Source organism: Palaemon carinicauda, chromosome 4 (assembly GCF_036898095.1).
Source record: "Palaemon carinicauda isolate YSFRI2023 chromosome 4, ASM3689809v2, whole genome shotgun sequence".
Lineage (NCBI taxonomy): Eukaryota > Metazoa > Arthropoda > Malacostraca > Decapoda > Palaemonidae > Palaemon > Palaemon carinicauda.
Genome location: NC_090728.1, coordinates 92116385 through 92143868, shown reverse-complemented (window position 1 = coordinate 92143868; position 27484 = coordinate 92116385). Strand labels below are relative to the sequence as shown.

At 34.0% G+C, this 27484-nt stretch overlaps 1 protein-coding gene across 5 annotated transcripts in view; it reads right to left on the bottom strand.

Moving 5' to 3' along the window:
* The window catches only part of LOC137640057 (uncharacterized), an 897648-nt gene that overhangs the window by 53971 nt on the left and 816193 nt on the right, over positions 1 to 27484 (bottom strand). The gene's annotated exons all lie outside the window — the stretch shown is intronic.

The following is a 27484-nucleotide window of genomic DNA, read 5'->3' as shown; positions in this document are numbered from 1 at the left end:
TATATACACATATACATATATATATATATATATATATATATATATATATATATATATATATAAAGGCCGACAGAAAAACTAACTAAATAGCTTTCACTAGCTATGTTGTAGGATTGAGTATCATATACCGGTTGCTCAGAGCCAAGGAACGAAAAGGTTTTAACAAGAATATTACAAGAAAGAAGTAGCGAAAAAGATAGTATGTCGTACCACGTTTTCTTTTAATAAACTAAAACGCCGAATGCACACAGCGTCCTAGCACATTTATAAAAGTAAGCTGGAAATAACAACTGTAAGGGTGACTTAAATGTGCTTGAACATGAACTATTCTCAAATGTGACAGAAATCTTCCGGACATCAAAGCAAAAGTAACTACTGGAACGAGACTGGAACATGCGACATAGAAAAATACAGACAGGTAACCAACATCAAGAATAAAAAAATAATCTTAACAGAGGCACTAGACAAGCAAATTAATTATAAAAAAAAAGAACAAAAATTAGATTATTCTGCATCATTATAAGTTTTCTTGACCTTCCCCGAGGATATGGAATGTATCCCAACTCAAAATCCTATCATATTATCTTAGTATATTATATTAAGAGATGATAAACAGATTTAAATACGATTAATGAAAACTTCCATTGGTTGACCTCTAAATGATTAAATTTTGATAAATCGATGACAACTGAATACTGCATTGCCACGGAAACCATAAAGTTACTTATTCCAAACATTCTAACAAAAAAAGAATAGGAGGGATGTCAAAATAGCACCGGGCTAAAAGAAGCAGCATAAATAATATCAAGCAAATAATTAAGTGACAAGTTCGTTATCGAGTATCGAAGTGAGCAAGAAAAGTATCATAACGGGGAGATGATTATAAAATCGCTAGGAAAATCTACGAATTCTTTGTGATCAGAACATCGGCTTGGAATTTGATCACGAGATGACACTAATACTTCAAATAACTATCTGACAGAAATGAAAGGGGCGAGGACACACCAAAACGTCGTTGCCTAGCTGGATATTCATATTAAGCCATATGGCCAAATACTGGGGCCGGGAGCCCATTCAGTGGCGGTTTGCGTCTGTCCTGGGACACACCGTAATAGAAAAATTCACAAATTCATGGATTAATCATCTCGTCGTATAAACTAGTATCATTTTATGGATTCTGGAAAAATATCCATCTACTCAACCTCAGTTTACTTGCATCACTTTCACAAATTATATTTTTATACTTTCACAAAAAAGAAACCACAAATGACATGTTACCATCCGATTAGCTTAACCAAAGAAGACATGCATTCATAAGGATCTATAGTATAGATTCTATACAGTATATTAGAAAGCTTTATATCCTGACCAAGTTTAGACCCTTCGTATTTAAGGGTAAGGATTTAGGATGACAAGTGACATAATCCATTCTGGTGTCAAAATCGGGTCCATGATATGAATTTATAACAATGATGTTCTATTAGTATAAATATTTTCTATTGTAAAGGAAAGTCAATATCGATAGTTTATATATACTGCACACACACACGAATGTAAGTTGACAAAAATTACAAGAATAATCACCACCAAGTAAGTATTGGACAGTACTAATGATTATTATGACAATTACCATAATCTTGATGAAGTATTCTAGAAGCAAGGTAACCGCTACAAGCACGTGTAGGGCAGAAACCTTCTAAAACAAATATACTTCGTAAGATTAACATCAATAAACAAGGAGAGATATTTATATTTTTGGCAGAGAGAGAGAGAGAGAGAGAGAGAGAGAGAGAGAGAGAGAGAGAGAGAGAGAGAGAGAGAGAGAGAGAGATAAAAAAGACGAAAGGGCATCGCATTCTGTTCTCGCAGCATACTTAGGTCAGGCCTACACAAGACATGTCTTTATGAAATTCAAAAGGCGAAAGTTCCATCCATTCCGAACGTTCCATGAATGCCTATGTGGGTCCAATTATGACTGCAGCAGAAGTGACCCTTTTCCTCTATCGCCCTCCACACCCAATAAAATACAATTAGCCGCGACTCGTACCACCAACACGGCCCCATTTCAAAGCTTCCTCCATGATCCCTCTTTCTCTCTCGTTTTCGAACCCCTTTCCCAACAAACACACCTGGCACCGAAAAAAGGGGGTGGGGGTGGGGTTAGAAACACTGGGGCCGTCTAGAATGCAAACTATGCATGCTTCAGTATCCCACTCAGTTATATGCAGCACGCACATATATATATATATATATATATATATATATATATATATATATATATATATATATATATATATATATATATATATATATATATATAATTTTGTAGTATGAGGAAGGGCCTTTCTTGAGAAATTATACTGCAAAGGGCAAAGATCCCGTGTTACGGGACCTAATTTCAAGATGAGAAACTTCATAATGAAAAAAAAAAAAAGCAAGAGAGACAGAATCCAAGACGAACACTAATAAAACTATTACAATCAACCCATAGATAGTCTAGTATGGTAGTAATAAACCTCGTAAAAAATCACCAATGTAATGTTACACACCAAAATCTATTTGAATTAAACAATATTACAAAACTTGACATATCTCTTTGAGAATAGAACCACTTATCAAATCCTGTATGAGAACGATACTTCAAATGTTTTAAGTTTTGAAAATACATCATGATCATTAGAAAAATTTAAAATGGATGAATAAGACAAGAAATATTGCATGCTACTAGATCTAAGAAAATCCTAATATAACAGAAAATATCCTTCAACTATAGGACTAGCAGAATTAATACATGCAATTGATACAAAATAGTTTTCCACATTTTAGAAACCTAATTTAATACGGTTGGTGTTTTATGATATGAATACGATGTCTTCGGTGTATTCAAATTCTGCATGAACGTGCGTTTGTGTGAATATTCTAGTCCAAATCCCAAATCTCATTATCGTACCCGCAAGCTCATTTTCCTGACGTCACATTTTCTTGAACTAAAAAAAAAAAAAAAAAAAAAAAAGGAAAAAGTCTTTCCCATTTTGCCGTTACACCTTTATGCTTTCGGAGACTCATATTTTTTACTTCCTTTTCATATCTTGACTCATCTCGTCTTAGTTTTTTTATCCCACCATCTTCAAGTAAATCTATCTCTACTCTCACTTATCCTTCTAATTTTACTTTTATTTTTACTTCACTTCTTTGAGCGCCATAGTCAAAATATCATAATTCTATCTTCTATACAGCATGATCGTCTTTCCAACTTCATCCCTCCATCGTTATATGTTCCTCCAGGTCCTCTCATTAACTTTTCAAAATAAATACAGACTTTCATAACATTCATGACACTTGCTATATGTTTTTCAATTATTATGATATTCTGAAGTTAATCTTTTATCGACCTATCATACATTCACTACGACTGGCCTCTTTCTTATTCTCCTATAATCTTTAACGCTTCTACGACCCTCTTTCAACGAATCTATTTCCCTTCTCTGGTACCGGAAGCGGAAGAGAGAGAGAGAGAGAGAGAGAGAGAGAGAGAGAGAGAGAGAGAGAGAGAGAGAGAGAGAGATGCGATATCAGAGAAGAGAAGAAAGATGCTCTAGTCCCCCAAGTCGGCGAAGAGAAGGTTGCGGAGCGCACTTAAACAAAGAGACAGAAGAAGAAGAAGAAGAGGAGAGAGAGAGAGAGAGAGAGAGAGAGAGAGAGAGAGAGAGAGACTTGCTATCTATAAACAAAATTCAGTGATTGAGTATTAATAAACATGATTATATCAAGCATATAAACAAAACTTACTGATAAACATGATTATATCATATCAAATTATAAACAAAATTTACTTACACACGTGTGTGTAGATGTTCAGTATGTATTATATTTTATCAAACGTTTATATTAACTTTCAGGTACTGACTCGAATTACTAATTCTTTTCATTGCTCTTTTTAGAGAGAGAGAGAGAGAGAGAGAGAGAGAGAGAGAGAGAGAGAGAGAGAGAGAGAGAGAGAGAGATTACTTAGTTTAAAATTCAAAAAGCACGGCTGGCCAACCTTGAAAAGGCAACGTGTCTATTAAAAAGAACATGATTGACAGGAAAAACAAAAGGAAAAAGATGAAGTCATAAAGACGCTGTGTGGAAGGGGTTAAAATGTTTTATGAAAATCTTGAAGAAATGAATATACCAAGTAAGGAAAAAAATGTAAACAGCATCTATGATTACTGGTGAAGATTTGCCCGAGTTGGACATTTGAAAAAAAAAAATACTCTATAATTTAAATAAGAACTGCCAGTCTGGTAGTTGTTCTTGTAAAGGTAAAACAAATTTCAAAATATTGGATAGCGAATATATCGACAAATATGGTGTGCATTATCCGTAGGTTGTATTTTCTCCTTTTTTTTTCTCTCATCTCAAGGCCTATCATAAAATAAGTTAAAATAAAATGTTACAAATTTCTAAAAAATAAAATAAATAATAAAAATTTCCACCCCAAAAATTTATTGCTATATATTACAAAATAATAAAGAAATGTGATGAGGAACGGCTTCTTTACTATTAATAGCAATACATAGCTTGTCTTTAACTCCTGAGGAAAATTTCTCTCTCCGGAATCAGTTTCTAACGTATGTCAGTGAGTTTAATCCCCTTCCAATTCATTTTCTCACGAAGGCCGAAAGCAGCCATCATACGAAATATCGAAAGATATTTCTACTGTTGCTATATTTCCAAGTCCACAACTTAGCTATTTCAACTACACTAAAAATTCATAATATTAACAGCATCAAAGGTTATACAACTAGCTTATTAACTACTGAAAGGAGGATAAGATTTTGGACTAGAAAATGGTATTCCAATGCGAGTGGCATTTATTTTCTTGATAATTTATCTCATGTGTTGCGAAGTTTTGATAACTCATTTCATAGTTTCAGTATTGAAAAAATAAAAATAGTTTAACAGAAAAAATGGATGAAAGATACTAAAACACTCGCAAGCAATTTTACACTCGCTAAAGTTTAACGGAGTCCGACATATATGATAATACATTTTGCTAAGCATACACAGCGCCATTTATCTGCTTGACATTGGCGGTTTCTGGGCTGATATTTTCCTTATGAGAATTAGGAATTTATCCCGTATTCTTCATGAATACACTATAGTTGGTTCTTCACACAATAATTATGGTGATTGATTGCATTGAGCATACCACAATGACACAGAGATTGCCCATTTATGAAAAAAAAAATCATAAAATACAAATAAAAAGATGTAATCAAAATGCGACCCCCCCCCCCCCTCCAAAGGAAAAAGAAAAATATCGAGATAACCAGAAAAAAAATAATGAAAAATATGAAAATAATAGCGAATAGTAAAAAAAAATCGCGTAAAACTCAAAACAGAAAAAGGCCGCAATAAATGTGGGCGGGGAGGGCAGAGAGTTTCTATAATAACGGAGTGATATAAAGCTAATTCCCAGAGAGATAAACAACGCTAATGGCAAGAGTTAACTGTGGAGAAAGAGTGGAAGGATAAAGCTAACTCTTAGGGGCAGGTCACTATCCAAACTGGGCCTCGCCATAGGCACCAACAAACAATAAAACTAAGAACACGAAAATCCCTTTTCCCTCTAACCACTCCTTAAAGCTCTTAAAGACCCAAGTTACTCACCACACCCCTCCATTCATCCTATTGTGGCTCATGAAAACTGTGCTGACACACACACACACCAAGATATGGAGGAGAAAAGAAGTTCACCACGTATGCATATTCTAAACCAACGTGCAACATATATGTTTACATATACACATATATATATATATATATATATATATATATATATATATATATATATATATATATATATATATATATACATACATATACTGTATATATAAAGAAACCTTAAGGCTTCACGGTTTTGTTGCCACTACTTCCAATTTACTAATGGCATATCATACACACATACATACACACACACCTGTATACACTATACATATAGAAATATATATATATATATATACATATATATATATATATATATATATATATATATATATATATATATATATATATATATATACACATGCCTATTTTGTAAGCATTGGACTTTGCTTGCTTCTTCTCCACCGGGTTCTCCCGTAAATAAATCTGAAATTGTGGTATGATGAAATCTTTAGAACTTATCACTCCTAATTTTGCTTTTTTTAAAGAAATTTGATACAAACACAAAGTCTAGTTTGAAATGTGTTAGTTTGATTATGTACTACAGAATTATTTATAATAATAACAACAACAACACTAATAATAATAATAATAATAATTATAACATTTCCCCATAGCATATGATCACAAGACTGCCAGAAATGACACATGGCCTACGTGCTCTATTAGAAGATATTGCATCCGCTACAAGGTCGGAGTTCCAGGCATTTTCAATTTATTTTAATGTCTTCCTGCAATGCCACAAAGAGAAATGAAGATATTCGTTTTAAACCGCACGTTCTACATTTCATTAAGAACGTAAATTATTTCCTTTTGAGAAATACGACAGTGTGATATATAGATCATAAGAGTTCACTTTCGTATGCCTTGACAAATTGTAAAAAGCCTGTTGTTGTCAAGTAATAGATAGCATGGTATAATGATATATGAAATGTGAATAATAATTAATGTAAAATTTACGCCCTTCGTTTCATGTTATGATCTTGGTGGCAGAGTACAAATCTGGAGATGTCCTAATTCAGAAACCCAACTAGAAAAGTTAAGTGAATATATGAAGAAATAAAAAAAAAAAAGAGCCCTTGCTTAAAATTTTCCTTGGTTTTCGTGTTTTATGGACATCTAATAGATGTTATTTTCCATCTACATCTTATTATAAATCTTTCTTTATATTTATCACTCTCCTTAAAAACCGATACAATAACTGTTGGTGACCACAGAAAAATATCCCACCAATTATTGAATTTGACTAAATCTATACATTTGGACGGGAATTCCAGGCCTGGGGCCAAGGAAGTCATTCAGAACCCATATACAATACCGCAGATGTAGTATGAAGGAAAAGTTGAGAGATTGAATAATAAGATGGAACAAAAGAAGGGGGAACAGTAGTAATGAAAAGGCTAAAAAGTAACAGCAACTAGGGGCCGAACTAACGCTTTAAAGACCTTCGAGTGATGCCTACAGTACATCTCCTGAGGTGCACTGACGGGACTGATCAACAAGGATTAAACATGGGTATATCCATGTTTAATAATACAGTAAAAAGGCACATCACCAATAAGGTTGATATCAACATACCACAATTCCTGCTGCAACAGATGCATACTCAACCACACGTAAACAAAGAGGAATTTGTTTACATATAATGTATGAGTTTAATAATTTCAACAGCAAGGAATTACCACCCCACCCGGGTCTGTTTTAACCAGCACCGTCGTCTGACAAATAACGCCCAAGATACAAATGACTAGCGTAAGAGATTAGTGAAGGAGTGACAGAACACTGATTGCCCTACAACTGGGGAGCAGAGCATAAGAAGAGGGGGGGAGGGGGAGAGGGTGATGGAGAGTGATTTCTAAATACAAAACACGTGTCACAAGTGGGACCTCAGCTGCGCACGAGTAAATTGCAGAAATTTTGTGAATGCCTAAATCAAAAGCAATTTAAAACAATCTGCTTAATTTGACCAAAAACTTTTATTTTAGGATTCGTAAACTTTAAAATTTAAATTCAAAGTTTAAAGTGATAGTTTCAAGTTTCGATTTAATTTATGAACTGTATATATGATCTTATTTGCAAATAGTGTCATAACAATCACAGTTAAATATGTATTTCCGTGGTCGATTATATTTTCAATGGTGTCAACACAATCGGTGTAATTATTTTACAAGAATATTGTCTAAAACGGAAATATTGGAAAATCACAAAAAATGGATCTTAAAAAGTCAGTACCTTTGACGAACCTGAAAATGGAATGTTCTAACCACAATAAAAACGAATGATACGTGTTATCTTGTGTCAATACATTGCAGTATATGAGTATCCATATAATCAAATAATACTTCTAAACAAACGAAAATATTTGGAAAGACAGCTGGAATTTTAGAGTATATAGTGAAATGTATTCATATATATATATATATATATATATATATATATATATATATATATATATATATATATATATATATATACATACATATATACATAAATATATATATATATATATATATATATATATATATATATATATATACATATATACATACATATATATATATATATATATATATATATATATATATATATATATATATATGCACACACATCTATATACACACACACACACACATATATATATAAATATATATATATATAATATATATATATATATATATATATATATATATATATATATATATATATATATATATAGTACACGGGTACATAATAATGAGAAAAAGAAGATAACGCAAGGAACCCACGGAGGAATAACTGGGATAAAAAAGTGAGCATCTGTTGAGAGGAAAAACCAGTGTGGCCTATCGTCTGTAGTCTTCGAGAAATAAATAAATGGACCGTTGTTTTTAAGGTCCGTTAAACTCCCCAAACTTTAGTGGAAGGGGTCGAGGAGAAAATTATGAAGGTGCTGTCCTATATAACAAAGAGTAGGGGAGAAACTAAAGTCTCTTGTTAGGTACTATTGGTATTTTTATGCTCTTATTTATCATTTCCGTATCACATCGGAACTGAACCCAAAAGACGTCATATGACACTGCGATCCCTTTCTATGTATGTACATCATTTGGCATCCTTCGTTAGGAATGAAGAAATTTTCAATGCATTAAAACAAAGCATTTCTAAATAATAATAATAAAAATAATAATAATAATAATAATAATAATAATTGATGAGTTATGAGAAATCACAGAATTACTAAAATAAGATTAAAAAGCATCATTTGGTTTTCTTGTATTCATCATTAAGCCGCTCATGCTCTAGGATTTCAAGATACTAACTTATTATTTGACTGATGTTCTATTTAGTGAGAAATGTGATAGTATGAAAGTAGCCAAAAATTTTACATACAAACATTTTATATATATATATATATATATATATATATATATATATATATATATAAATTACATATATATGTATATATATATATATATATATATATATATATATATAATCATATGTGTATATATATGCATATACTGTATATATATATATATATATATATATATATATATATATATATATATATATATATATATATATATATATATATTTAATTTTTGGCCACTTTTATACTACCACATTCCTCAGTAAAATATAACATCAGGCAAATAATATTAAGTAAGGCACTTGGTTTCCTAGAGCATGAATGACTTCAAATGCATATGTCATATACCAAATGTGTTATATTATTATTATTATTATTATTAAATGCTAAGCTACAACCCTAGTTGGAAAAGCAGGATGCTATAAGCCCAGGGGCCCCAACAGGGAAAATAGCCCAGTGAGGAAAGGAAATAAAGAAATAAGGAAAAATAGAACATTTTAGGAATAGTAACAATATTAAAATAAATATTTCCCATTTAAACTATAAAAACTTTAACAGAACAAGAGGAAGAGAAACTAGATAGAAAAGTGTGCCCAAGTGTACCCTCAAGCAAGAGAACTCTAACCCAAGGCAGTGTAAGACCATGGTACAGAGGCTATGGCACTACCCAAGAATAGAGAACAATGGTTTGATTTTGGAGTGTCCTTCTCCTAGAAGAGCTGCTTACCATAGCTAAAGAGTCTCTTCTACCCTTACCAAGAGGAAAGTAGCCACTGAACAATTACAGTGCAGTAGTTAACCCCTTGGGTGAAGAAGAATTGTCTAGTAATCACAGTGTTGTCAGGTGTATGAGGACAGAGGAGAATCTGTAAAGGATAGGCCAGACTATTCGGTGTCTGTGTAGGCAAAGGGAAAGAACCGTAACCAGAGAGAAGGGTCTTATGTAGTACTGTCTGGCCAGTCTAAGGACCCCATAACTCTCATTACGAAAAAAACAAAAACTTAAGAAGGCTTAAATCTTGTAATTTCCACTGTTCTGTAAGATGCCTGTTGAAACATCCACTCTAAAAGTAATCACTGGGTAAGGAATTTTAAAAGCTCTAAATAATAAAATGAAAATTGAAAATTATAACTTTTGAACATTAACCATTTCACCAAAACATGAATCCGTAAAAATATCCCGAACTTAGAAAACAGACCGTAACAACAAACAAACATTTCCGACATGTGTGCGTCTCTTCCCTACCCTTCCTTTTTCCCCCTTCGCGAGGAGGAGTGGGTTGCCCTCTCTTCCCCTTCCTTGTCAATGGGCACGAGGCTCATAACCTGTCTATCCCTTCAATCTAGTTACACGGTCTTATTTTCCGGATTTATTTTTTATTCAAGGTCATAACATATAATTACTCATCTATAAACAGCGTACACATATCTAATCTGTCTTCCAATCGACAATAAACATTACAATGAACGTTACCGCAACAGCATCAGCTGCAGTATTTACTAGTTGGCAACTTCGACGCGAGTTGCCTGCTCCTCCTTCCGACAGAAGAGGGAGTTGTAAGACGGGAAAGTCATAAGCGCGGACATATTACCAGTTCCCAACCGAGACTAACTCTTACTGACTAATTTGTGCCATGTGACTTTTAAAATGGATGGTACGCTTATCAAGACCCATGTCTGACGACATTCCTGACGTAATGACTTGCTTTGCTTAAACATAAATAACATTAGAAACGTCATTCCTTGTTCCAAATATAATGGCGTATAGCAGCACTAGCTAAAATCCCAAATTGGAATTGGTAACGGAAAATGATTTTAAGAAAGTCAAATGATGCTTTTTATTCTTATTTTATTAAGATTTCTCATAACTCATCATTTATTATTATTATTATTATTATTATTATTATTATTATTATTATTATTATTATTATTATAATAATATAAGCTACATCAGGTGTAGATTGAGTATCCAAAAATCTACACTATAGACGAACAGAACGTCATAAAACTGGAACATTTGAGTACTAAAAAGTAAATACGAATTTACTTGGGTATAAAAAAACCAACACAAGAAACTAAAAGCTAAATATGCCATAAGAAACGTGACTCCGTCAATGGTGCACAGGCCACCGCAGATGATAGGCCTACATAAATTTTGACAGATATGCTCATGGTCGGAACTAAACAGGAGATAAGCCTACACAGGTAGTGGGGTATAACAGACATCGAACGTCAGGGAAGTACAACAAACACTGTCCGGAGACTCAAGCCAAGACACAGGTCTCATCCATAACGTTACACATGGCCAACAAGAAGTATGTGGGAGGGAGTATGTTCACCATTTCTGGTAGCATGAAAAGTCTTAAAAGTCGCTTTAAGATGGATGGGAAGACATGTTTATTTTTAAATGTTTCACAAAATCAAACGAACAATTTCTTCAAATCATATTCTTTAAAAACTTGTCATATAAATGCATAACCTCACAGAACACAATTAACTAAAGTTCACACAATTTGTTCTCAAACAATAATTACCACCCAATGTATCTCGTTTGGTATTGATGAGGGACATGTACCCGAAAGCTCATCGTCTCCAATAACGATGCGAATTGTCAGTTACGCTGTGACAGTAAAAAATACGCCAACAGTTTTCTTAGTTACCATATTAATCAGAATGGTCTTTAATGCAAAGAAAAATTTCGCACGATGACATTACAGGCACGATTGTTTACGCCATTCAGATTACGTGTATAATACTGAAAACGTCAACACTCTCTCTCTCTCTCTCTCTCTCTCTCTCTCTCTCTCTCTCTCTCTCTCTCTCTCTCTCTCTCTCTCTCTCTTATATATATATATATATATATACATATATATATATATATATATATATATATATATATATATATATATATATATATATATATATATATATATTCTGCTCAGTGAATCATGGGAGGAATTGCAAAAGATAACAGACTTGAAAAGATAAAGCAGAAATGTAGAACTGAAAAATTAATATGAGTAAAACTAAGATAATGTTCAATGAAAATGGAGATAACAAATAAGGGTTAAAGACGAACCTCTAAAGATTGTTAATGAATATGAGACTGAAATTAAAAGAAGGATAAGAGTGGGATGGAGAGCTTTTGGTAAACAAAATGAGATCATGACAATTAAAATGCCAGTTTCTCTGAGAGAAAAGTATTGAATTAGATGGACCTACCTGTAGTAACTTATGCATCGGGAACTCTGAGGCATACTAAAGCTTTAGAACATAAGCTAGTTAAACTCAAAGAGCTATGGAAAGAAAAATGAAAATACCACCAAGAGACCAAAAAAGAGCAACATGGATACGAGAGTTTACTGATGTAGAGGATATTTTAATATGGAAAAAAAAAAAAAAAAAAGACGTGGGCAGGACATATAAATGAAAATGACAGGTAGTGGATGGACATTAAGAATTAAGATTGGGTTCCTAGAGATGGCAAAAGAAGCAGGGAATGGAAGAGATGATGATGGATATTGATGAGCTAAGAAAATTTGAGGGTAGGTAGTAGGTTGGCCAGGGCACCAGCCACACGTTGAGATACTACTACTAGAGAGTTATTGGGTCCTTTGAGTTGCCAGACAGTACTGCATTGGATCACTATCTCTGGGTACAGTCCATTTTGTCTTTGCCTACATAAACACCGAATAGTCTGGCATATTCTTAACATATTCTCCTATATCCTTATACACCTGACTACATCAAGATTACCAAACAAGTCTTCTTCGCCCAAGGGGCTAACTACAGCAATGTACTGGTTCAATGGCTTTCCTCTTGGAAAGGGTAGAAGACTCTTTATCTATGGTAAGCAACTCTTCTAGGAGAGGGAAACTCCAAAATCCAACCATTGTTCTCTGGTCTTGGGTAGTGCCTGTACCATGGCCTTTCACTGTCTTGGATAAGAGTTCTCTTGCTTGGGGGTACACTCGGGCACACTGTTCTATCTTATGTATCTTTCTCTTTTCATTTAAGATTTTATAGTTTATATGTAAAGAATATAAATTAATGTTGTTACTGTTCTTAAAATATTTTATTTTGATTCTTTATTCTTCTCGTAGTTTATTCATTCCCTTATATCCTCTCATCGCTGTGCTATTTTTGCTGTTGGAGCCCTTGGGCTTATAGCATCTTGCGTTTACAACTAGGGTTGTAATAATAATAATATTAATAGTAATAATAATACAGTATAAACAAACATATAAAATCATATATAAATTAATATATTATATATACACATGATAATTATTCACATTTATACGTGTTTATTCACATAACCATATAAGCCACAAATCCTCTTAATATCGAATTCACTCTGCCTTGGGATCAGAGACCCAAGGGGGAATTAACTTTATGATAATAGCTTCTGGTTGCCAGTGGATTCGAACCCGGACCAGGAAACTAAGGTTTCAGCGACTTACCACAGAGGGAAAAAATTAGTCACTGCCATGATTTAACAATGACAGGAAATCGGACTGAAAGAAAAATAGCATGATCTTCCCATATAGACATCAAACGCAAAATTACACTGTTACTAATATCACAATTTTGATTTAATAGATTGTGAAACCTCTTGGTTTTACAAAAAATAGTAACGTGTTCATGAAAAAATTTCCTATATTTTATCCACAAGCTAAACTTAGGCTAATTAAAAGCATCAACACTTGAGAGCAACCAGATATAAACTTACGAGAGAAACCAAACGTCATCAGTATACAGAGCCACATTTATGATTAATCACAGAAAAACCAGAAACGTCCACCTTTTTTCCAACGTCCATGCATGTGCCTGTAGCCGCGACGGTAGAAGATTACCCGGGGACAACTCAAGGTTGAGTGGGCGTATTTGGAAGCCGAGCTATATATCATTTCCTCCTCGCCAATTGCCAAGACGACATTTTCTAGTCTTCTTTAATGAATTCAAGGAAGAGTTGTTAAAATAAATAATCACTGGTGACATTTAAGGTTCGTTTAACATACTGTACATGAAAATAATCCCTATTAAAATTTAAATATATATATTAATCAATTGATATAAAGTACTGTAGTTTGAATGGAGAAATGTCTATAGCATTTGAAAGGGCTAAAAGGTGGTTATAGAAAGGCGAAGTTAAAGAGGGGGGACTGTGCCCATTTCGCGGGCAATGATGAGGGCATATGGGTTTCACTTCGTCTTTGTCAGGGAGGAAGGGCTACCGACTCCTCCTCCCTTCTTTCCCCATTCTTATCTTACGGTATCTTCTTCGTCCAAATATAGAAACTTATCTATTATCTATTTCCTCTTATGTGATCTTAAATGCGTAATTTCATCTATATGAGCGATCAAAACGAAAATGAAATAGGATTCAACAAATTTGTTCATTTTATTTTGTACGAATTTCTGACATTTTAATGTAAGTAATAATCATCGTTATTAATCATATGAAAACGGACTTTTAAGACAACAATTGGAGCAAAGAGGTTAGACATCTAATTACAAAGCAGAAATTAGTCCACCCTAAATATTACTTCTAAATGATAAGAAAAATCCCCGTGAATCAACATACTACTACATTTTTACATACAGTAGAATCTGGATGCAAAGGGCAACTAGATAAACAAGACGGGTTATCTTATATATTATCCAGAGAGAGAGAGAGAGAGAGAGAGAGAGAGAGAGGGGGGGGATCATCACCTTACTCATTTACTTCAAGACCTGTCTCAGTTAGTGGAATTCTAACAGGGGCATCCCAGCCAATCAACCCCAGTACCCCGGAGTTCGCCAAACTTGCAGAGTCATGTGCTGGAAACAAGCGAAGGATCGTACAGGTGAATAACAACTGCCTCATAAGGAACAAAACCGCTCCGGGCGGACGGTCCCGACGACTTTGAGAGAACCGTGCTGACAAGTCGGACGCTGGAAGGAAATGACCACCTGACCACAGACATCATGGGTGACTCAGCCACGAGTCGAGAGGAATGTTGACAAACAGCGCGACCTTACATTCACAAGACGCAAATGTGTTAAATAGGGGACATTATGTATATAACAATGTAGGCAGTCACATATTTGTATGTCCATACCAGGCCACAGGTAATTTTATGCAAATGGAGCTCTCTTAAACAGTAGTGTAGTAGGTCTTTGGGAATTATTATACGGTTGAAATGAAGCTTAATGAAACGGGGTGATCATTCCCCAACCGAGTTCTATATTTCTCTCGAAAAACGAACAAGAGCTGAGTCCACTGTATATAGTCAAGTCTCAAGAGGGAAAATTGTGTGAATGAAAATAGCGTTCCCTTGAATTTTTAATTTAAGAATATCATATATACAAAAAATATGAATGAACAACGATCCCAGCATTCTAGTTATCTTAATGCAGGACCGAACATCTTATACTAATTAAAAACTCAATATTCCCCCCACAGACTTCCACGAGCCTAATCTCAGATTCAACAGCACAACATAAGAGAGTCAGTTCGTCTAAATCAATGAACTTAAACCATTCAAATAATCGTGATACCTTTATAGTATTGGCAGTAACCCCTTAGCTAAAGCCAATACGACAAATACTTGATGTGTGGGACAGATAAAAGAATAAACAAAACAAAATAAATGCTTCTGGATACTTCACTACAAATTTTAGCCAAAACAAAACCCGAAATACAATTATCAAGTCAGGAATTCTCTTTCTTAAAATTAAACCTGTTCAGACACCAGAACTATGATTATCTAAATATCTAATGCCTAAATATGTAGTTTAGTAATTTATCGTATTAAACTGTATAACTACAGTGTCGAAAATTTCTCATGGCTAACTCCAATTGTACAATTTTCTTATACCTAATAAATAATTAAATCATATTATGGGTCTTGAAATGTACTAATACTCCTAGGTTCAGAACAGCCAATTTTCAGTAGAAAGGGAGTTTCTTTTCGTCAGCGAACATATCGTTATAACTTGAATAACTGAGTATTTTCTGGAAAGCGAAACTAAAGGGATATTATTCTGCCTTCAGGCCTTGATTAGTGAACCATAAGTGCTAGGATATGGTCTGATTAACATATAAACAACTACAATAAAATAAAATATGAATTAATGAGAGGTCTATGGTGTAAAACAAAAACAATTATTCGAAAAATTTCAGTGGAAGCCCTGCATAAACGATAAAATTCTATAATTTCAATTAAGGGTGCATAATAACCAATTTCAATAACCTTTTAAACTCGGCGTCAGAATAGACATGTACAGGGAGGAATCTATTTGCTCCCTCACCGCAATGAATTCCAAATTCTTTAAGAGAATTCTCTCAATGTATTTTTTTTATAATTTCTTTTCAGTTAAATCTCACTTCGCTCGATCAATTTTTAAGCATTACCCTCCAAAAACAACACTCAAATGTCCCACGTAACAATGCAGTAAATATGAAAAAAATAAGAGAATAAGTGGAAAAAAGTGGAAAGGCAGTCAAAGTTCCAAGAGCCCCTGGTCCAAGTGTCCTCTACAGAATTAATTAGCACTAGACGCCAACTGTCGGGAGTTTCCCACCACTTCAAACTTCAATACAACCAACGTAGCACCAAAAACACTAACCCCTGTAACAGCCCCCCAATGACTACATTACGTACGTTACAGGATTCCCATAAAAAAGGAAAAAAAAAATTTAACACTAAAAAGGTTAAGGATGGGGATTTTACACAAGCCCTTCGTCGATTTAATGACAGGTCTGTTTCAAGACTGAAATCTATGACGCGAATTTGAACACAGGGTCTGTTTCTTCAACTTCCCTCGGCTCTCCATCGAACCCAGTCGTAATTCGTTATAGCTTGACTCCTGGAACCCATACATCCTTATAAGGGTGTCTCGAGATAATGGGTGGGTCACTTTTAGATACCTTAAGCCATACAAGCTCAGGAATCATATACAGAATGCACGTCATAAAAACACAAAGTCATTAGCTGAAGACTTTTAATAATACAATACAAAATGCGGTGGTGATTACCTTAATTTCTTAACAAAAACACCCTAAATCAATTAAGCCACTATATGATTTACCTCTCTTACCACTAATACAGCTCATGAAGGAACCCTTTAATAGATATAAAGCAATTTTTCATAAGCAAAATAAAAACTTTACAAAAAATATACAAAAGGAAATTAAATAAGGACAATACATGGTCAAAATTGGGACGCTGGATAGATACAAGTAACAGTCAGGACCGGTCCCCCAACCCACCCTCTCTATATACACCTTTACTATGGAAGGCAGGAAGACATTCTTAAAACAAGATCAATTCCCAACTCCGACACTATAGAAAAACAAATAAGTGAAGTGAAGAGGCATCACACACTACTGCGTCATTAATTTTACAATCTGAGACTTTTCTTTGATCGAGTCATTCCCTCATTCGAAGCATCAGTTCCCACTCATCCCTCGAATGAATGATCTTGGTGGGAGCACTTCCCTTCTTGAGCAACACCGCCGAAGGAAGGCCATAGATGAAGGCGGCGGCTGTCGTCTACCGAGGCGGCGGCGGTCGGCAAGCGAGCATCTTCTTCTTCTTCTTCTTTAGATTGCCCGGAGCTTCTCTCCGGACAGGGGCTTTTTGACGGTGCGTCTAGCCCCTAAGTGGTTAGCGAGCATCTGGTGTTGAGCTCCAGGCGTCTAAATGATAGTTCCACGGTGTGAGCCAAGTGGTTCCTGTGTGCGAATGGACACACACAAACGGATGGATGGTTGATGAGAAGTATGGTCTGGTGGACGAGTTGGTCTGTGGGAGTTCTTACCATTTTGCTCGCAGCTACGGAACTGGGCAATACTGCGAGAGGTTGAGAGGTTAGGGTGTCTGTTAAAAGAATGTAATACATTTATCACGTTAATGTATTAGCATAAACGCCATATAGATAGAACTTTAAATCTCTATTAAAATACCAGATAAAAATGCAACTAAGCAATAGCCTACGTTCCAGAATTCCGATTTATTTATCTAAAGTTTTCTTCTACTTTCTCAAGTTTGACTTTGCACAAAATTGCAGAGTATGGGACACAACTCTCTGAAACGGGAAATTTCCCCAACTAACAAAAATTGGGTCTGACGATGATTTGTTACCTCGTTAAGACACGAGAGTAGCGAGTGCTGACCAGGTAACCCATGCGAGACTGGCAGAAAACAAAAACACTCCTTAAATGTGCTCCATTTTAACAATTACTCGGTCTGCTGCTTAAAGGCGCGTTTACACTCATTATTGACATGGCTTCGTGTCGGGTTTGAGGAAAAAAACAATAAAGACAAGCGTTGAAAACGGGAAAGCACACAGCTGCAGTAAAGACAGAGATTAAACAATAATTTTCTGTTTCTTTACTAGAGACTCCCCTTCTGCTTTAATGCATACACATTCATACTGTATTGTTTGTACTAAATCAACTACTGTAGGTTAAAATTCATGAAGCATGAGCTGTTACAGATTCTACATTTTCACACAAAAACAATAACATCTTTCACAGTGATGTAACAATGTTCTTTCCATTCAATCAACTTGCACTTTTCAGTTGGAAGCTGATGACTTATTCGTTTATAGGTAAAACTTCCCCTAACTGGTGCTGTCATAAATAACGAAAAAAACATGCGACTCCCAAAATCAATATGCTATTAATAAACTGTTAGCATTGTTACATGCAGTCTTACTAACTTCTCAAGTCACAATAAATCTAGGCAGTCTGGATTCGGACACCCGAGCCAGTTGGTGTTTTATATTTCCCTTCTAAAATAGAGAAAAAAAAAATACCTTGCACTACTCCGGTTTAAGCTATATATGATCAACATAAGACATAAAAACGTACAAATTGTACATGTATCCAACAAGGAATGTAAAACATTTATTCCTAGTTTCCTAGTCACCTAACTAATCTTTGCTAGCTATGACCTGTGCACCACTTTCATCTAAAGATATTGCAAGCCAAGTTAATGTTACACCTTTCAGCGACATATATCAGTTCTCGGTTACGCACTAGCTTCCTACGATGGCACAATGGGTACACAAACGAAGGCTGGTTAAAGGCAAAAAGGTTTGCAAGAGTTAACATCAAAGTTGCCGCTGTAAATCTCTGGATTAAAGGTGATAGTATGCACTTGGATATTTAAAACCAACCCTTTGAAGTTTTATGCTTTGAAGATCAGACTTTGCAAAAAAAGAGCCGAGGCAGTGAAAAAAGTGAAGAAATTGTCGTCCCAGGTCCTGAATATTTCCGAAAAAAAAACCAAGTCATTCACTTGTTTGAAAATATCCGAAAAGATGATACATTGCTCTATAAACCGATAAAAAAAAGGTTTTTAAACATCAAAAGCGCGTCTTCTCTAAAGTATTTGTGTGGGTGTTTAGGAGAATTGTTCTAGCGAAAGAGAGAGAGAGAGAGAGAGAACGATGACGACAATTTTATGACTGAATAATAGCCCAATTAACCCATAACAAGTCTACCAATCGAGAGAGTCATAATATAGAAGAAATTCCTCAAAGTTTAGCCATGTTTTCATGCAACCCTTCTCTTACGTTTCCAGCAACGTATTCTTAGTTTAACACAGAAATCATTCAAATGAATTACATTTTTGTGCGGAAACTGTAATGATTGCAAGTAAGTAATTTCTATATTCAGAATCTTGAATAATTTATGTATTACTATAAAATTAGGCGTAGTCCTCGTTGATTAGCTTATGCCTAAATCTTACTGTTCAACTCGCTTTTCAGTAACTGTAAATATTAATTTATTGTATTATGAAGATTCACGTTGTAACATAAAATTACTTCCCTCAAAACAATCTTATAGTAAAAAAAAAAAAATAAATTTTAAACCATACAAACCGGTACCTTGCTGTAGCCAAACCCATAAAGTAACTTTTATTGCAATTCTATTCAAACTAAAACAAAATAAAACGAGTTCAAGGCTGTTATAGAAACAATATCAATAACTATTCCCTTATAAAACGATGCCGTAAAAAGACAGTTTGACGTTAATGACAGATGATTGTTAAAAATCGGGACAATCGACATTATGAATCGCTCGACTCGATATACTAACAAGAGCGTAGACATTTTTGTGACAGTTTCCGCTTATATCAGAGCTACTATTTTCGAGGAAGTAAGAATTCGACTCATCAAAAACAGAGAGAGAGAGAGAGAGGAGAGAGAGAGAGAGAGAGAAAGAGAGAGAGAGAGAGAGAAGAGAGAGAGAGAGAGAGAGAGAGAGAGAGAGAGAGAGAGAGAGAGAGAGAGAGAGAGAGAGAGAGAGAAAGAGAGAGAGAGAGAGAGAAATGTACTGCATGCTTGAAGATTGTTATCGTCCCTTCGTCAATTCCACACTAAATTTAACCTCCCATCTTTGTGTAGGAAGCAGACACCCATGATAAATAAACGAGTCAAGAATCTGTCCCCATCCGCAAATAAACATCCCCATTATTGGCTTCAACTTGAAGACCACGCGATCTGGCAATTGCTCTTGGCACATCACGTGACCGGCTGAGTTTAAGAAAATAATCAACTTTCTTATGCGTCAGGAATTCACAAAATTGTTCCAATGTCACTTGTTTAAGAGAAAGGAGCGTCTTCAAGATGGAATTATATTATGAATGTCAACTGTCAAAGGTTCAAGTTTTCAAGTAAACAATGTTCCAATTATATTCGAATAAAACAGTAAGATGTAGGATGCACCTAATTTCCTATTGTTAACTTTATTTAGAAATCGAAGTCAAAATTAGCATGCACTCGAATGAAAGATTTTCTTTGATAAGCTGTTATCGCATATACAAAAAAGATTACCTATTCCGGACAATCCTCCAACAATTTTCCTTATAAAGGACTAAGTAAAATTATCTTCATTAGCACCTTCAAATGCTTTTAATGACAGAACCATTAAAAATTTTCACAGCTGGAGTTCAACAAATTTTCTCAGCAGACGGCATACCAAAATTCTACAAGTTAATTAAACATTCTTAATAAATATCTGAATCAAAAGTGTTAAAAAAATCCCAATGTTGTTCCTTCCTCAAAAAAAAAAAATCTTATTTATTTTGCTTATTTCTTCTATTCCAGTAGTTTGCCATATTTCATTGATACAAAATTGCCATATTTCATCATATATTCTATGAAAACGATTACCGAAATATCTTAATAATGTTTACCAAACTTTTCTGACAGTAAGCTTTCTAAAAAATCCCCCAACCGAATATTTACCCAACTTTCCTGACTAGAAAATTGAAATCTTCAACAAATAAAGTTTACAAAACTTCTGATTTATGTCCACAGGGTCATCATAAAGATACGAGGGTATAATTCTAGCAACCTATATTTTGACAATTTTCCTTTAAAGTTAAAGACTTCGTTTAAAAGCTATAAAAAAAAAAAAAAAAAAACCTCCATGACAAAGAAAATGTCATAAAAGTTCATCCAAGACATTCATTCACATTCAAAATTGCCTGGAATTTACTAAGACAGTGCAATGGAGTATTTTACCCACATAACAAACGAAACAGATTTTGTTTCACGAAACAATACAAAAACATAACATCAATAACACTGAACAGTTTATTGATGGCCACAACATAGATTCAACTAAATCTGGCTTATTAAAGTTATCACAGGCCATGTCTAAAAGGAATAAGTGTACTGCAGACCCATGAACTCAATATAACCAACAGAGATGGCACAATGCACTTAGAAATTGCCTTCTCATGAAAAAGGGTATCTTTTCCATATGTGCACAGTAATACATTTTTCAAATATGCAAGAACATGTCATAATGTCCCGAGGTCAAAAAAAAAAAAAAATCATAAGTAAAAACGAAAGTGAACATGAAAGTATTATCATTCCCATAAAAAATAATCCTATAAAATACTTGTGCAACATACGCCTTTAAGCTCATATTTTCTTGGATTACAGATATTTCCACTTGATCCAGAGTGATCTCAGAAACATGGCAGGTAAAGTTAAAAAATAATGAAATAAAAACACAATAAATGAAAATTACACTTCTTTCTTTCTAAACGAGGCAAATAAAAATGATATCAGATGGCGTATCTCAGTCAAGTTATATAAAATGAAAAATATATAAAACTTTAATCTTGCAATAAAAATACAAAAATGCCAAATGTTAATTTGATAGATAACTTGTTCAAGTTTCTTCACAAATGATAATCCTCTTCAAAATCGTTGACTTGAGATTAGCATTCTCTAAATAATCCACTGTAATTAAAAATTTCACTATATCATGTTAATTCTAAGCTCAGGTAATAGAAATGTAACTCGTGGTCCTTTCCTGTAGGTTATTGTTACCTACAACGTAATAAGTATCCAGCCGACACAGTATGTTCAATGTATTAGCACAGAATTAATTAGGTCTGCATTAATTATCAGCTTGAAACGGGAGGAAGAGTCAGAATAAACAGCGTAAATCAACAAGATTTTAAGGCGAAAACTATTACATATTCCACAATATATTGTCACCTTAGTCTTCAACTATGATAGCCCTATTTTCAATAAGCACTAAAAATTACGTTCTCGTATTACATAATGTAATTTATATTGATGCAAGGAATCTTCAGTATGTAAATCTAAATAGCGTTTGTTTTATTTCATTATTCAATCACTTCATCATGCCAATCAAATAGAGATTCCGTTTGTTTAAAGGTTAAGGTAGTCCGAATATGTTTGCAGTAATTGAAAAATTCTAACAAACACGTGTGAGTAGAGAAAACAACTATAAACATACAAAACAATACCAATATCAAACATAGGATATTTGATTTTCTTTAGAAAACAATTTATTTTTCCGATTTCTTTAACAAAATAAGTTACAATTTTTGACATTCTTAATTTCAACTCCTTAGATGCCAATGGAGTCAATTATTTCACATCAGGATCACATAAATAATGAATATAGAAAAATAAATCGCCAAGCCAATTTTCAATTATTTGGAGAGGCACTCGAGTCCGGTACAGATAGCCACTCACATGTAATGTTCCCACGAGCCGGTAGTTTATTATCCTTCTTAGGATTCATAAACGAGAATATGAGTCATGATCTTCGCGGAAATCTGAATCTCAAATATCAAAAAGTGGATCATTTACCAATTAAACTTCCTCTAAAAAAACTGCTTAATGCAAAATTAATTAATTGAACTGCTAAATCTAGAGATGTAAACAAATTATGGGGAAACAAAAAAAAATATAACAAAGGTTACCAACAAACATGACACTTCTATCCACGTGTGCACGTCTCTATGTATGTGTGTGTACTTAATAGGGTTTGTGGATTAATTTAATTACAATAAGCAAAGTTTATACACCAAATGGTCCCTAGATAAACCAGAGAAGAAGCAAAATGAAAGTCTGTGACTTATTAAAAAGAATAATACTTTTTTCAAAGTGACTGGAACCACAGGAAAAGATTTTCAGAGAAATAAACTCATCAAGCCACTTGTATGACCATAAATATATTCTAAGCTGGACATATTACGAAAAAAAATAACTTGAAAATATAAAAATGACAAGTCATAGATTTATAACCTAGTCCAGAATCTCTGAATTTTCTTCCGTAATTACACCTGGTTTTGACCAAATCAGGAATAAAAAAGAAGTGGAACCTACATGCATCTTTTTACAACACTTAACTCTGATAAAATCTCAGAGAGAGAGAGAGAGAGAGAGAGAGAGAGAGAGAGAGAGAGAGAGAGAGAGAGAGATGGGGGGGGGGGTTTACATTTCACCGAAGGTACCAAGATCAACAGATACCAAAAGGATCAAAGTAATAAACCGAGCCAGCTTCGATATCAACAACAGATACATTCCCCCGAGTCATCAAAAACTTTCTCGACGACGGAGTTCAAACAACATCATAACAGACCTCGTCGCTTCGAGAAGTGAAAAGATTTTAAAACCTTAATTTTATTGTTGTTTGTGAGTTTATTCTATAATGTCTTTTTGTTTAATACCTCCTAGCTGAGTAACTCTGTATATTAGTTGATATATTGTTTACTCTCTGTATTTATAAAGTAGGATTAGTGAAACTCTTCTTCAATGACATCCAATCTTAATCCTCATAAAATGGAAGGAAAAAAATTTAAGATCTATAAGATAACAGATGCTTCGACACAGGCACTGTCTATTATTAAGAAATTCCTATAACTAATATAACGATACATTGATGGACATTGATAATTTTTTCAAACCAATTTAAAAAAAACCTACTAAAAAAACACCACCATATAATGAGATTATAATAATTGCTAATTTTACAACTTGACAAATCGAACAAGTGGTATTTATCAGTGAACTTTATTTAACATATATGTAAAAGTGAAAACAAGTAAGAGGATCCTGCAGTGGTTCTTCTTGCAAATATGCAAATACAAATCCACAAATATTAAATTTACATCAAGAAATGATGTAGGTCACTAGGAAACTTCCATAATATAAACAGGAAGATTCAATCATTCACCTTCTGACTACTTTCCATCCCTAACATTGCAGTAATACGGTAATTAGAGAACCAAATGAAGTCTAAACGACGATGACATAATATTTGTCATTTAGGACTCGGTGTGTATGGCACTGAACAAGCTCTGTTCACTTGTGATTCACGAAACTTCACTAATGATTGTACACAATTTCGAAAATCCATTATTGATGTAAAAACAGTCTCCATAATGTTTTTTTTAAAGCTAAGATGATTTATATTAGGCAAATTTCCACCCATCCGCCATTTCGGATAATTTTGTTTACAATTTTCTAAATATGATACATGACCAATTCAAACTTGGTATCAAAACATAAGCAAATAGAAAAGCAAACAGAATGCAGATCTCCGCCAAGGGAGCTTATTTCTCGAAACCAGCTTGCATTTCCGAGAATCAATTTAGAGCGTAGGTGTACTTGAAGTCTGTGTGACAACCATGTGCGAACTTGGGGTTAAGGTTAATTCGGTCGACCTTTTGTCCAACCTTGACCTTTGACCCAGGACAAACAAGGGCGAAAACATAACCTTCTGCCAACTTCATTGGCGGAGGTAAAAACAATGATCATTATAATTACGGCAATCTATTTTTGGCTCATCCATAGCCTCTTGAAATGATATCTTTCATCTACTGTATTGTTTAAGAAATTCCATATAGAAACTAAAAAGTTCCTATTTTATTTTTCTAGACATCTTGTAGCCGCAAATTCTAATTCTTTAAGAAAATATAACAGCAGTAACTTGAGTGTCAATAGGCCCAGAAATTACGTATGATGACATACAGAGATACATAGAAGTGGTAAAAGGGGAATAACAGGGGGCGAGATGGATTAAAGTGCACAAAGATGGTTCTGTCATGTATAAAGAATGGAAAACCCGTACTGAAAAGAGGGCTTCAAGAATGCGTGCAAGATGAAGGTCCACATCGCAGTGAACATAGGGAATAGATGTGCTGGTGATGAGCCTTTTGTGGGGGGTCAAATCCAGATAGTATTGTGCAAGTTATCTGGCCACGTGTTTATCGTCGATTAAGATGTCAAACTGAAATATAGATGGTAGTAACTATTGCCTTGAGACTTTTCTCTGGTTCCACCCCGTTAGAAATAACACACACACACACACACACACATATATATATATATATATATATATATATATATATATATATATATATATATATATATATATATATATACAAGCCATACCCCTGCCGTACGTCGTTAACTAGTTCCTTTCCTATGGTAGACCATTTTTGCCTTATAAAGTGATTTATACGTTCACGTACCGAACACGGAAAAGTATTTACAACCTACTATAATTTTATAAAAACCAGATACCTTCATTTTAAGGATGAGCGACGTAATGTCGTACAGACACACACACACACACACACATATATATATATATATATATATATATGAGTCTAGAAAATAAATCCATATCACAACACCTCATAAAAATGCTGTGAGACAATGTCATGTCTGCTCTTAAAGCATCTCCCATCGTTAAATATAATAAATTCAAAACTAATATAAAAAGAAAAAATATATTCAAACACATCTACTATGCGGGAGAGAAATGAATAAAAGCGTAAAACAAAATAAAAAATACACCAGCAAACAAATACAAGGGAAAAATCAATATAATCAATGATGTTGAGAGAGAGAGAGAGAGAGAGAGAGAGAGAGAGAGAGAGAGAGAGAGAGAGAGAGAGAGATTGACCTGGGTAAACTATTGAATGAATCGAACGTGATAACACTCTTGGAAGTGTCCAGTACTAATCGTTTTTTAGTACCAACCCAAGACTAAACTTAAGAAATCTACAAGTTATAGTTTTAAAAAGTTGTCATCTTATCTCCAAGTATTGTCAACGTCCAATCTTACCGATTCCTCAATTTATTTATGTTATATTTTCAACGTGGCTTCAAGTAACAAATCATTAGTTGTTTTGGTCATTACATTAATCGTGAGTATGTTTTGTCATCAATGTAATGGAAAAGTCCGTATGCAGTATTTACTGTATTATTTAGAAACTAAACTACTGTATATCCCCATACATAAATCCTAGCCTGGTTTTACAATGGAACTTTATCCATTAAGATGCACAACTTCTAAAATATACATAATGAATGCAACATTATTCGTGCAAGAAGATAATCTGAAGCTATGAAACATTTAATAAAAATATTTAAAACTTGCATCCCTTACACGAATGTTGACGTGCGCCAACCTTAGAGTTTTCCCTTTCAACCCCCTCATCATCGTCAGACATCTTTTCGACGTTACTCATCCTACTATAAACGTGATAAAGCTGGTCCAGGAAGGATATTCTCTACAGCTAGTCTACTAAATACGTGAAATTATCGAAGCTAAAAATATAAAGTTTTCGGCATAAAAACTAGTCAATCAAGCTATAAAAACTTGGCTAAAATCTAATTACGTATGGCAATAAATTCTGTAAAATCCGTATAGATGAACTTGGGTTTTTTATTATTCACATTATCTAAACATTATGAATGTACAACACTCATTGAGTGAGTTAAAATAAATTCTATCTTAAAAATATAATGGCACAACTAAAAGTTTAATCTTCCAAATAAAATAGTGGTCCAAGATCTATATTATTCAAATTCCTGGACATATTAATTCCAGAGATGTGAATGGCTTAGAAAATGTTTAAAAACAATAAACCATCAAAGCGTTAAATCAATTCATATGCATTTCACATTACACTGATTTAGAGAGAGAGAGAGAGAGAGAGAGGGGGGGGGGTAATACTACGGGGCTTTATTAAGTTTATTCTGGCATTATTGATATGGCTGTAATTTCATATTATTTACCCTTTAACATAAAAAAACAAACGCTCATGTGCATATTCCATAGACAAAGCACTAATACCACTA